Here is a 10,417-nt window from a genome sequence, read left to right as displayed (position 1 = left end):
GATGAGCAAGGTCCTTCTCACGTAGAGCGTCATCAAGTTCACTTTGTAGACTCTTCCTCTCAGAAGCAATTTTGTTAACTTTCCGACACAGGCGGTTCACTTTATCTGTGTCCTCCTGCTGCTGGGAGATGACAGCCTGATGAGCAAGGTCCTTCTCACGGAGCGCATCATCAAGTTCACTCTGTAGACTCTTCCTCTCAGAAGCAATCTTGTTAACTTTCCGACACAGGCGGTTCACTTTATCTGTGTCCTCCTGCTGCTGGGAGATGACAGCCTGATGAGCAAGGTCCTTCTCACGTAGAGCGTCATCAAGTTCACCTCGTAGCCTCCTGATCTCAGAAGCAAGTTGATGATTTTCTTTGGTCAGCTGGTCCAGTTTAGCTGTGTCCTCCTGGTGCTGGGAGATGACAGCCTGATGAGCAAGGTCCTTCTCACGGAGCGCGTCATCAAGTTCACTTTGTAGACTCTTCCTCTCAGAAGCAATTTTGTTAACTTTCCGACACAGGCGGTTCACTTTATTTGTGACCTCCTGGTGCTGGGAGATGACAGCCTGATGAGCAAGGTCTTTCCCACATACAGCACCCTCAAGTTCACCTTGTAGCCTCCGGATCTCAGAAGCAAGTTGATGATTTTCTTGAGTCAGCTGGTCCAGTTTAGCTGTGTCCTCCTGGTGCTGGGAGATGACAGTCTGATGAGCAATGTCCTTCTCATGGAGCGCGTCATCAAGTTCACTTTGTAGACTCTTCCTCTCAGAAGCAATTTTGTTAACTTTCTGACACAGGTGGTTCAGTTTATCTGTGTCCTCCTGGTGCTGCGAGAAGAAAGTTTGATGAGCAAGGTCTTTCTCACATACAGCACCCTCAAGTTCACCTTGTAGCGTCTTCTTCTCAGAAGCCAATCTGTAAATTGTCCGTCTCAGGCGGACCACTTCATCGGTTTCCTTATGCTGCTTGGAGATGACAGCCTGATGAGCAATCATTATCTCATGTAAAGCACCCTGAAGTTCGTCTTGTAGCTCATTGTTCTCAGAAGCCAGTTGGTGTTCTTTCAGTTTCAGCTGGTCCAGTTTATCTGTGTCCTGCTCCAGGGAGATGATAGCCTCATGAGCAAGGTGCAGAGCCTCCTCAAGGTCATCTTGTAGCCTCTTCTTCTCAGAAGCTAGTTTGTGATCTTGATCCTTTTTCTGATTCCGAAGGATGATAGTGTCTTTACCAAACTCTAGAGCCTCCTCAAGGTCATCCTGTAGCCTCTTCTTCTCAGAAGCTAGTTTGTGATTTTGATCATTTCTCTGATTCAGGTTGATGACAGTGTCCTCACTAAACTCCAGAGCACTCTGAACTTCATATTTTAGCTTCTTGTTCTCAAAAGCCAGACGTTGATTTTCCTGAGTTAAACGGATCAGTTCTTCTCTGTCTCTCTGCTGCTGGGAGCCTCCAGTCTCATCACCCCTCTGGAGTTTGCAGTTCTCCCCTTGTGCCTTCATGTGCTGACTCTTCTCTCGCAGACAAGCTATTTCTGTTCGTGCTTGTTCTTGCATCAAGTCCATCTTCAGTGCAGCTCTGGCTTCGCTTTCTCTCCACGGGGCTTTTCGCAGACGAGCTATTTGAGCTTTTTCTTGCTTCAAGTTCATCTCCAGTGCAGCTCTGGCTTCTCTTTCTCTTTGTGGGGCTTCTTGCAGACAACCTGCACTCGCCTGCTTTGATTTACTTTCCTGTGAAACAAAACAGTTATTACTCATGTGCTTTGAAGCTGAACCAATTTAACAAAATTGGGGGTGAATTATCTTATACATTTCGCACGGAATTATTAAAATAGAGTCAATAATTGAAATGGAATCATAATACCTCAAGCTTTATAATCGTCTCCATTTTCTCCTCTTTGTCTTCGGTCTCCTCAAATTCCTCTTCACTCTCCTCTTTCATAACTTCTGGTAAATCGATCCTCTGATGTTTGGTCATAGCGACATACAGCATTTATTGTCTACCTTACTGATACTACTTCATTTCTACGGTTTATTATTGACAAGTGGTAACCAACATCATAGGAGACCAACATCATGCTTTAAGATCTTTAGTTCTTAGATTCCTATTTCCTATGAAGTTGACCTCTTTATTAAGCATCACATCTGAGGCCAATGAACGGTCATTATAGAGTTCCTAAAGGCTAAATTACGTTTCAGCTTTAAAAACAACAATATTATATAAAGAAGTCATCCGAAGCAGAATCTTGCTATTTTTTTTTTTTAACTCTTTATTTGTAGGACAATTTCATCTTTTAGTACAGGGAGGTAAAACAAAAGACAAATACAAAACATTAAACAATTACCCATATTCAAGGTCCAGGGTTGATCAATAAATTATCAAACCCAGTACGTGCATACAGTCTCACTCATTGGCCAAGTAGGCTTGCCATTTCTGCCATCGTTTTTCACCTAAATCTTTTTGGAGTCTGACTGAATAAGTTATTTGCTCTAGTACATGTACAGTTGCAATCAGAAATATTCAACCCCCCAAAGATTTTAAGGAGTTATCAATTAAAGTAGACAGAATTTTGTTCTTTGATCAAGATTCTACTTCGGATGCCTTCTTTATGAGTTGAGTGATAAAGAAAATCAACACGGAAAATGCATGATGTAGTATTTGTCTGTAGCAGTATATTTTGTTAAGATAGCCATGTAACAATTATTCAACCCCTATACAATATTGTTGTTTTTAAAGCTGTCTGACAGTTTTTTTTGTCCTAAAGTTGAGTTGAAACATTATTAAGCCTTTGGGAACTCTATACTGATCCTTCATTTGCTTCAGCTGTGATGCATATATAAACCCCACCCATCAAGGTATTCAAGGTGAGTTGCAATCATGGGAAAGACAAAGGAGCTTACACAAAAGCTGAGAGAGGAGATTATTTCATCACACCTGAAAGGCCTTGGGTAGAAGAAGAATTCCCCAAAAAATGATATTCCAAGACACACAATTTGGAACATTATAAGGAAGTTTACAACTGATGGAGCAGCTTCAAATATGCCTGGCCGTGGAAGAAAGCCCAGCATTTCATCAAGGACCCTCAGCAACTTAGTCAGAACAACTCAGATAAATCCCTGTGTGACTGCAAGACACCTACAGGATGACCTGATGAAGGCTGGTACAAGTGCTGCAGTGGCAACTATAAGACGTGCACTGAATAATAAAGGACTTAATGGCCGGCTCCAAGACGCACTCAGCTCTTGACCACAAGCAACATTAAAAGTCGACTAGAATATGCCAGGAGGAATTTGGATAAGCCTACAGAGTTTTGGGTGACAGTTCTATGGACTGATGAAACCAAACTGGAACTGTTTGGACGTATGGACCAGCGGTATGTCTGGCGTGTGAAAGGACAGGCTTATGACCAGAAGAATACCATCCCCATAGTCCAGCATGGAGGTTGGTCAAAGATGATGTTGGGCTGTTTTTCTGCGGCAGGAACTAGCAATCTTTATTGTGTACATGACATCATGGATTCACAGAAATACCAGGCCATTTTAAAGAGGAATGTGATTCCTTCTGTTGACAAATTGAACCTTGGTGATCATTGGACTTTCCAGCAAGACAATGATCCAAAGCAAAATCTCCAAGTCCACCAAAGCTTGGTTGAGAAAAAGATCCTGGAACGTCCTGGAGTTGCATTTACAGTCACCAGATTCAAATTTGATTGAAAATCTTTGGTGGGATTTAAAAAAGGCAGTTGCAGCATGGAAGCCATCAAACATCACTGATCTAGAGGCTTTTGCACAGATTCCAATCGAGAGGTGTAAGAAGCTTGTCCGCACTTACCGAAAACATTTTTTAGAAGTTATAAAAGCTAGAGGATGCGCCACAAAGTACTGAAGCTGGGGGGTTGAATAATACTTCACATGCACATGTGTTGAAAGAGTTACATTTTTCATTTGAACTTCAAAGTTAAGTCAACTTCTGTTGTCAAAATAACTAAAATATGCATCAATAAATATCTTTTGTTGTTTGATGAGGTTTTTTTGTCATTTATTGTCATTATCTGTCATCCACATCACTATAATGTCTATTGAGGTGAGGGGGTTGAATATTTCTGATTGCAACTGTAGTTTTTTTATCCTGTGGATCCAGGATGAACATAAACTCCAGCATAGAGAGGCTGAGTGAATGTGGTCTGGACTCTGTGGAGGAGAGTCATGGTGTGAGAGACTCTGTAGAAGGACAGAACACCTGCACTGTGATCCAGGTACACTCCTACTCTAGAGGACACAGGAACTGACACTGGAGTCCTGATTCTGTTGTAATAAAATATATAACTATTGTCATAACAAGATAATGAACAAGATTTATTATTGTATCCAAATATAGATTCACTTGACTCTACTGCTCTTCTGATATTCTTGTATGTGACTGCTACACGAACTGATCCTCTGTCCTCCACCTCCCAGTAACAACGTCCAGTCAGACTCTCTCTACTCAGGACCTGAAGCCAACCAGTGAATCTGTCTGGGTGATCAGAATAAGACTGTTTCTTACATGTTCCTGTTACTTTTCTGTTCCCCTCAGATAATAACAGATGTTTGTTTGCTGTGTTTGGATCCAGTGTGATTTCCTGAGAATATCTTAAGAAGTCAGCTCTGGTCTCTGGCTCTGGTTGTGGCAGTAAAACATCCACTTGAGACACAATCTGTGAACTCTCTGTCTCTCTCAGAATGTCCTGTAGTCGACCTCTGACCTGTGACACAGCTGCTGTCACATCCTCAAAGTTCCTCAGAGGACGGATCCTGATGCTGGATGAGTGTGTAGATCCACTGAGTGGTGACAGTGAGGGGTAGTTGTGTAGAAACTGGTTGTGATCCTCTGTGTCTGAGAGCTGCTTCAGTTCCTGGTCTTTCCTCTTCAGCTCAGTGATCTCCTGCTCCAATCTCTCCTGAAGCTCTCTGACTCGACTCACTTCAGTTTCCTGCTGGGATCTGATCTGCTGCTTCACATCAGAGCTTCTTTTCTCCAGCAGACGGATCAGCTCAGTGAAGATCTTCTCACTGTCCATCACTGCTTTATCAGCAGAGCCATTGATGGCCTCCTCCTCCTGTTGAAGCATCTTCAGGTCTTTCTCTGTGTCCTGGACTCTCTGCTGGATTGTTTGTCTCCTCAGCCCGAGCTCTCTCTGCCTCTCAGTCCTTTCTGCTGCAGCTGTAACTGTGTCGTGGTCTTTATGTTCATCCACAGAGCAGAGATAACAGATACACTGTCAGTGCGGCAGAACATCTTCATCACCTCGTCGTGAAGAGAGCAGATGTTCTCCTGGAGCTTCTCCGAGGGCTCCACCAGCTTGTGCTTCATAAATGGAGCTGATTGAAAATGAAGCTGGAGGTGTTTTTCACAAAAAGAGGCCAAACAATTCAAACAGGACTTGATAGCTTTCCGTTTTCTCCCAGTGCAGACATCACAGGCCACATATCCAGGTCCAGCATAGCAGTGATCAGCAGGAGCAGCTTGGAGTCCAGTCTTCTTCAGCTCCTCCACTAAATCAGCTAACATGGTGTTTTTCTCCAGGACAGGCCTAGGTGTGAAGGTCTGTCTACACTGAGGGCAGCTGTAGCTTCCTCTCTCCTCCTCTTTGTCCCAGTGGGAGTTAATACAGCTCTTACAGTAGCTGTGTCCACAGCCAGTAGTCACCGGATCCTTCAGTAGATCCAGACAGATCGAACAGCAGAATCTTTTTCTGTCCAGGTGAATTTCTTGCTGCGCCATTTCAGCTGCTGCCAGAGACTGAAGAACCCGTTCACTTCCAAGCAGTGACTCATTTCCCACAGTTCACAGCTTGTTGTTCACTGGTTCTTACACTGACACACCTGTGAAGGGAGGAGACACAGACATGTCCTGACTGGGAGGAGCTGGTTGTGTTTGAGGAAGAAGTTGTTGGTTTTTCAGGATTTACTGCATTGCACAGTGACCTGTTCTCACCTGGTGTTAAGAGGACATTCAGTGAGAGTGTGTTTTACGAAGAATGAAAAACGAACAAAGTGGAATAAATGTTAAATTAAGGTTAAGGTCGTCTTTACTGTCCCTGAGGGGCCAGTTGGTTTGTAAATAGTTATAACACACAACCCATACTCATCATAACAATAAATACATACACAAAAAGAGCGTTAAGAATCCATTAGTCCTTTGTCAAAATACAAAAATATATTAAAAAGTGCGTGTGCCAAACACCAGGGCTACAGCTGGTTTAAAAGTCTGACTGCTGAGGGGACAACAATCTTGTCTGTCTGTCCGTCCGTCTGTCTGTCTCTCTCTCTCGCTCTCTCTCTGACACGGCATCAAACTGTGTCCGGCTGTGGACTGCTCGGAGGAGGAGGTCAGTCTGGCTGTAGGTGAGGTTGTTGGGTATGACAGTGTGAAGTCTGCCTCACGAATGAACAGCACTGTGGTGGTTTTTCTAGACAGCCCAGACAAGCTAACCAGCTACTGGAGAGTGGAGTTGTGATTCTGGGCTCTTTCAGACCTGTGTTGTCCCCGGCTGATCCTGTCAAAAAGGTCCTTATCGCTAATGTGTCCCCGTTTCTGAAAAATTAGCTCTTCCAAGACATGGAAAGTTCATGTCCCAGATAAAGATGATCCCCATATATTGTAAATCTCAACATCTCAAACATGTTGTGTCTTTCAGGAGACACGTGTTCATGGTGCAAAAACAGAGTGAGGATGAATTAATCCTGGTCTTCAGGTTTAAAATTGAGGAATTTAATTACACGGTGCATGGTACATCAGGTAAAATGAAGTGTTTGGGCTTTGGGAAAGAGGGACATCTGATCCGATGGAGCCACAGAGCGACACACAGGTTCACAGGAGGAGAACAGTGAGGACAATTTTTTGATTGAGGAAGAGTTTCTCAAACTGTCAACCAAAAGAAAAAGCCCAGAAAACAAAACAGATAGTAAACAAGCAAACACAGTTTCAAAGATAAACCCACCGTGTCCTTCCTCTCAGTCAGAGGACAGTTTGATGAACACATAGGAGAACCTGAAGGAGGATGAAGAGTCTTTACTGGGGGGGATGACCTGGAATAAAGAAGGTCTGAGATAGCTGGGCATTCATCTTGGGGATACAACCTTCATGAGCAAAAATTGGGACAATGTTTAAGAGAAGGTAGAAGGACGTCTTACAAAATGGAAGTGGCTTCCCCACACATGTCTTTTAAAGGCTGCACCCTTATCATTAAAAACCTGGTTTCTTCCATGCTATGGCACCGACTGGCATGTGTGGACCCCCAGCACATCTGCTGGCCAAAATACAGGCTGTGATGGTGGATTTCTTTTGGGACCGTCTGCCCTGGGTCCCAAAGAGTGTCCTCTGGCTGCCTAAGGAGGAGGGGGGACATGGACTTGTCCACTTGGCGAGCAGGGGGGCCGTTGTCAGGCTCCAGTTTGTCCAAAGACTCTTGACTGGACCTGGCGACCTGGTCTGGAGACCCGTAGACCGTGCCTTACTAGAGAGATGTGGTGGGCTGGGCCTGGCTGAGTCGTTGTTTCTAATGGATGTAAATGGATCTAAGTTGGACAACCTTCCAGTTTTTTACAAAGGACTGCTCAAAATGTGGGGAATGTTCCATAAGGACAGACTGAAGAACTGGGACTCTCTGCACTGGCTCCTCAAAGAGCCAGTAGTTCACAGGACTCGGCTCCGATATGATGTAGAACCAGGCCTATCTCAGAAACTGTGCCAGGCCAAAGTCCTCACACTTGGCCATGTGGTGGAGGTGTGTGGCCCTCGCCTAGCCTACCCTGCAGGAGTCACATTTATAACTGTTACGTACGCACAGAACGGGGCCTGAAACGTGCGTACGCCACTTCTCACGCAAACGTTGGGATTTATAAAAACAGTCTTTTCCACACAAACTCTGACCCATGCGTACGAACGTTTTGGCAAATTACGTTTAGAATCTATTAACAGCAAAGTTACAGAGCCAAGTCATTAGTAGGTTTATAATATCCTCCAACACTGTATGTATCATCAAATCACTGCAGTGAACGTGACTGGGCTGGAAGCAAACGCTGCAGCCTCTTCAATGTTTTTCCTTCCTTGATTATAACTCCCTTGAGCTGAAGACATGTACGTCTTGTGGCACTTGTTTATCTCCGCAGTCTCTGGTCCTCCCTCCACCGTCAGCTTCCGTCAACCGACACTAACGACTTCCGCTGGACTCTTTCACACTAAAAAGCTTCATACGCTTCATTTCCTTTCATCGTAAATTAAAAATGTTAATGATCAACACTATCAAAGTGTTTTATTATAAGTTCATCTGCTAATTATGTATCTTAGAAAGTAGTACAAGTCGCTGCCACAACCCAGCATTGTGGGAACAAATCTAAACTTATGATTTAATCTACATATTTGAAAAAGGAGTGAGAAGTACAAACTTTTGTCTTGTATTTTCATTTGATCTGTTAATAAGAGATGAGGAGAGCTTTATTCTTAAGGGAAAGTCATTGACATATATCGGCCAAGAATTTCCATATCGGTGCACCTGAGTTAGACGGATCAGTTCTTCTCTGTCTCTCTGCTGCTGGGAGCCTCCAGTCTCATCACCCCTCTGGATGTATATATGTGTCTTTTGTCATGAATCTTTTTGTTCTCACAAAAATATACAGAGAAAATCGGTAATATGTGATTAATCATGATTAATCCACAGACAACTGTTATTAATTTGATTCAAATTTTTTATTATTTCACAGCCCTAATAAAAACAAAAACAGAATAAACAAATATTGTTCTCGGCTAGATTGTTGTTTTAAACATCGATATCGGCCAACAATTTCCATATCGGTGCATCCCTAGCTGTTGCTTGAAAGTATCCGCTCTTCCGGCTTAAATTCAATTTAGAGATTGTTGTGTACACTACTCTTTCACCTGGTCTTGGACCTTCAAGGCGGTTTGGAAGCATACGCTCCCGCTTGATCACAAATTTACCTTCCTTGACCATAGCACCCTTAACCTGAGGACATGTACTTGTGGTACTTTCTTTTTCAAGAGCAGACCCAATTTGAGCAGCTCTCTTTGTTTCTTTTTCAAAATCAGATGCATTGTGTTTGCTTTGCTCCTCCAAGACAACCCTTTGTATCTTTTCCTGTTTTAGGGCATCTTCAGGTTGGACCTGTCTTGTCTTGTTCTCTGACTGTTCTACTTTGAACGTATGGACCGTATGTTGGCGCTTAGCAATCGTAGCTGGATTCTTGGATGTGATATCATCTTTCTGTTCCCTGATTTCTTCATGTCGTTGACAGGGAGCTCTAATGGGTTTGCTCTCCATACTTAGCATCATCTCCTCTGCATCTGATGAGGCGTCTTTTAGCCTCAAGTATTTTCGATATAGTCGAAAGTTCTGGTCTCTAGCGTTCTTCATGTCTTCATCGAGTCTGATGCGAGCTTCTCTTTCTTTCTGGCCGTAACTTCGAGCGAGCTGACTCTCACCTAGAGCATCCTGAAGCTCATATTGTAGCTTCTTGTTCTCAGAAGCCAGCTGGTGATTTTCCTGAGTAAGCTGGTCCAGTTTAGCTGTGTCCTGGTGCTGGGAGATGAAAGCCTGATGAGCAAGGTCCTTCTCACGGAGCGCGTCATCAAGTTCACTCTGTAGACTCTTCCTCTCAGAAGCAATTTTGTTAACTTTCCGACACAGGCGGTTCGCTTTATCTGTGTCCTCCTGCTGCTGGGAGATAACCTCCTGATGGGCAATGTCTTTCTCACATACAGCACTCTCAAGTTCACCTTGTAGCCTCCGGATCTCAGAAGCAAATTGATGATTTTCTTGGGTCAGCTGGTCCAGTTTAGCTGTGTCCTCCTGGTGCTGGGAGATGACCGCCTGATGAGCAAGGTCCTTCTCACGTAGAGCGTCATCAAGTTCACTCTGTAGACTCTTCCTCTCAGAAGCAATTTTGTTAACTTTCCGACACAGGCAGTTCACTTTATCTGTGTCCTCATGGTGCTGGGAGATGAAAGCCTGATGAGCAAGGTCTTTCACACATACAGCACCCTCAAGTTCACATTGTAGCCTCCTGATCTCAGAAGCAAGTTGATGATTTTCTTTGGTCAGCTGGTCCAGTTTAGCTGTGTCCTCCTGGTGCTGGGAGATGAAAGCCTGATGAGCAAGGTCCTGGTCACGTAGAGCGTCATCAAGTTCACTTTGTAGCATCTTCTTCTCAGAAGCCAATCTGTAAGTTGTCCGTCTCAGGCGGATCACTTCATCGGTTTCCTTATGCTGCTTGGAGATGACCGCCTGATGAGCAAGGTCCTTCTCACGTAGAGCGTCATCAAGTTCACTTTGTAGCGTTTTCTTCTCAGAAGCTAATCTATAAATTGTCCGTCTCAGGCGGATCACTTCATCGGCTTCCTTATGCTGCTTGGAGATGACAGCCTGATGAGCAATCATT

General features: G+C 43.9%; 1 pseudogene; it reads right to left on the bottom strand.

The window, feature by feature from the left end:
* Positions 1-2,266: 2,266 nt before the first annotated feature.
* Positions 2,267-5,748, bottom strand: LOC133950908 (tripartite motif-containing protein 16-like; annotated as a pseudogene).
* Between the last annotated feature and the right edge of the window lie 4,669 nt (positions 5,749-10,417).

This window comes from Platichthys flesus, chromosome 3 (assembly GCF_949316205.1).
Source record: "Platichthys flesus chromosome 3, fPlaFle2.1, whole genome shotgun sequence".
NCBI classification, from domain to species: Eukaryota; Metazoa; Chordata; class Actinopteri; order Pleuronectiformes; family Pleuronectidae; genus Platichthys; species Platichthys flesus.
Note: the sequence above shows the minus strand (reverse complement) of the source record. Positions and strands in the feature narration are given on the sequence as shown.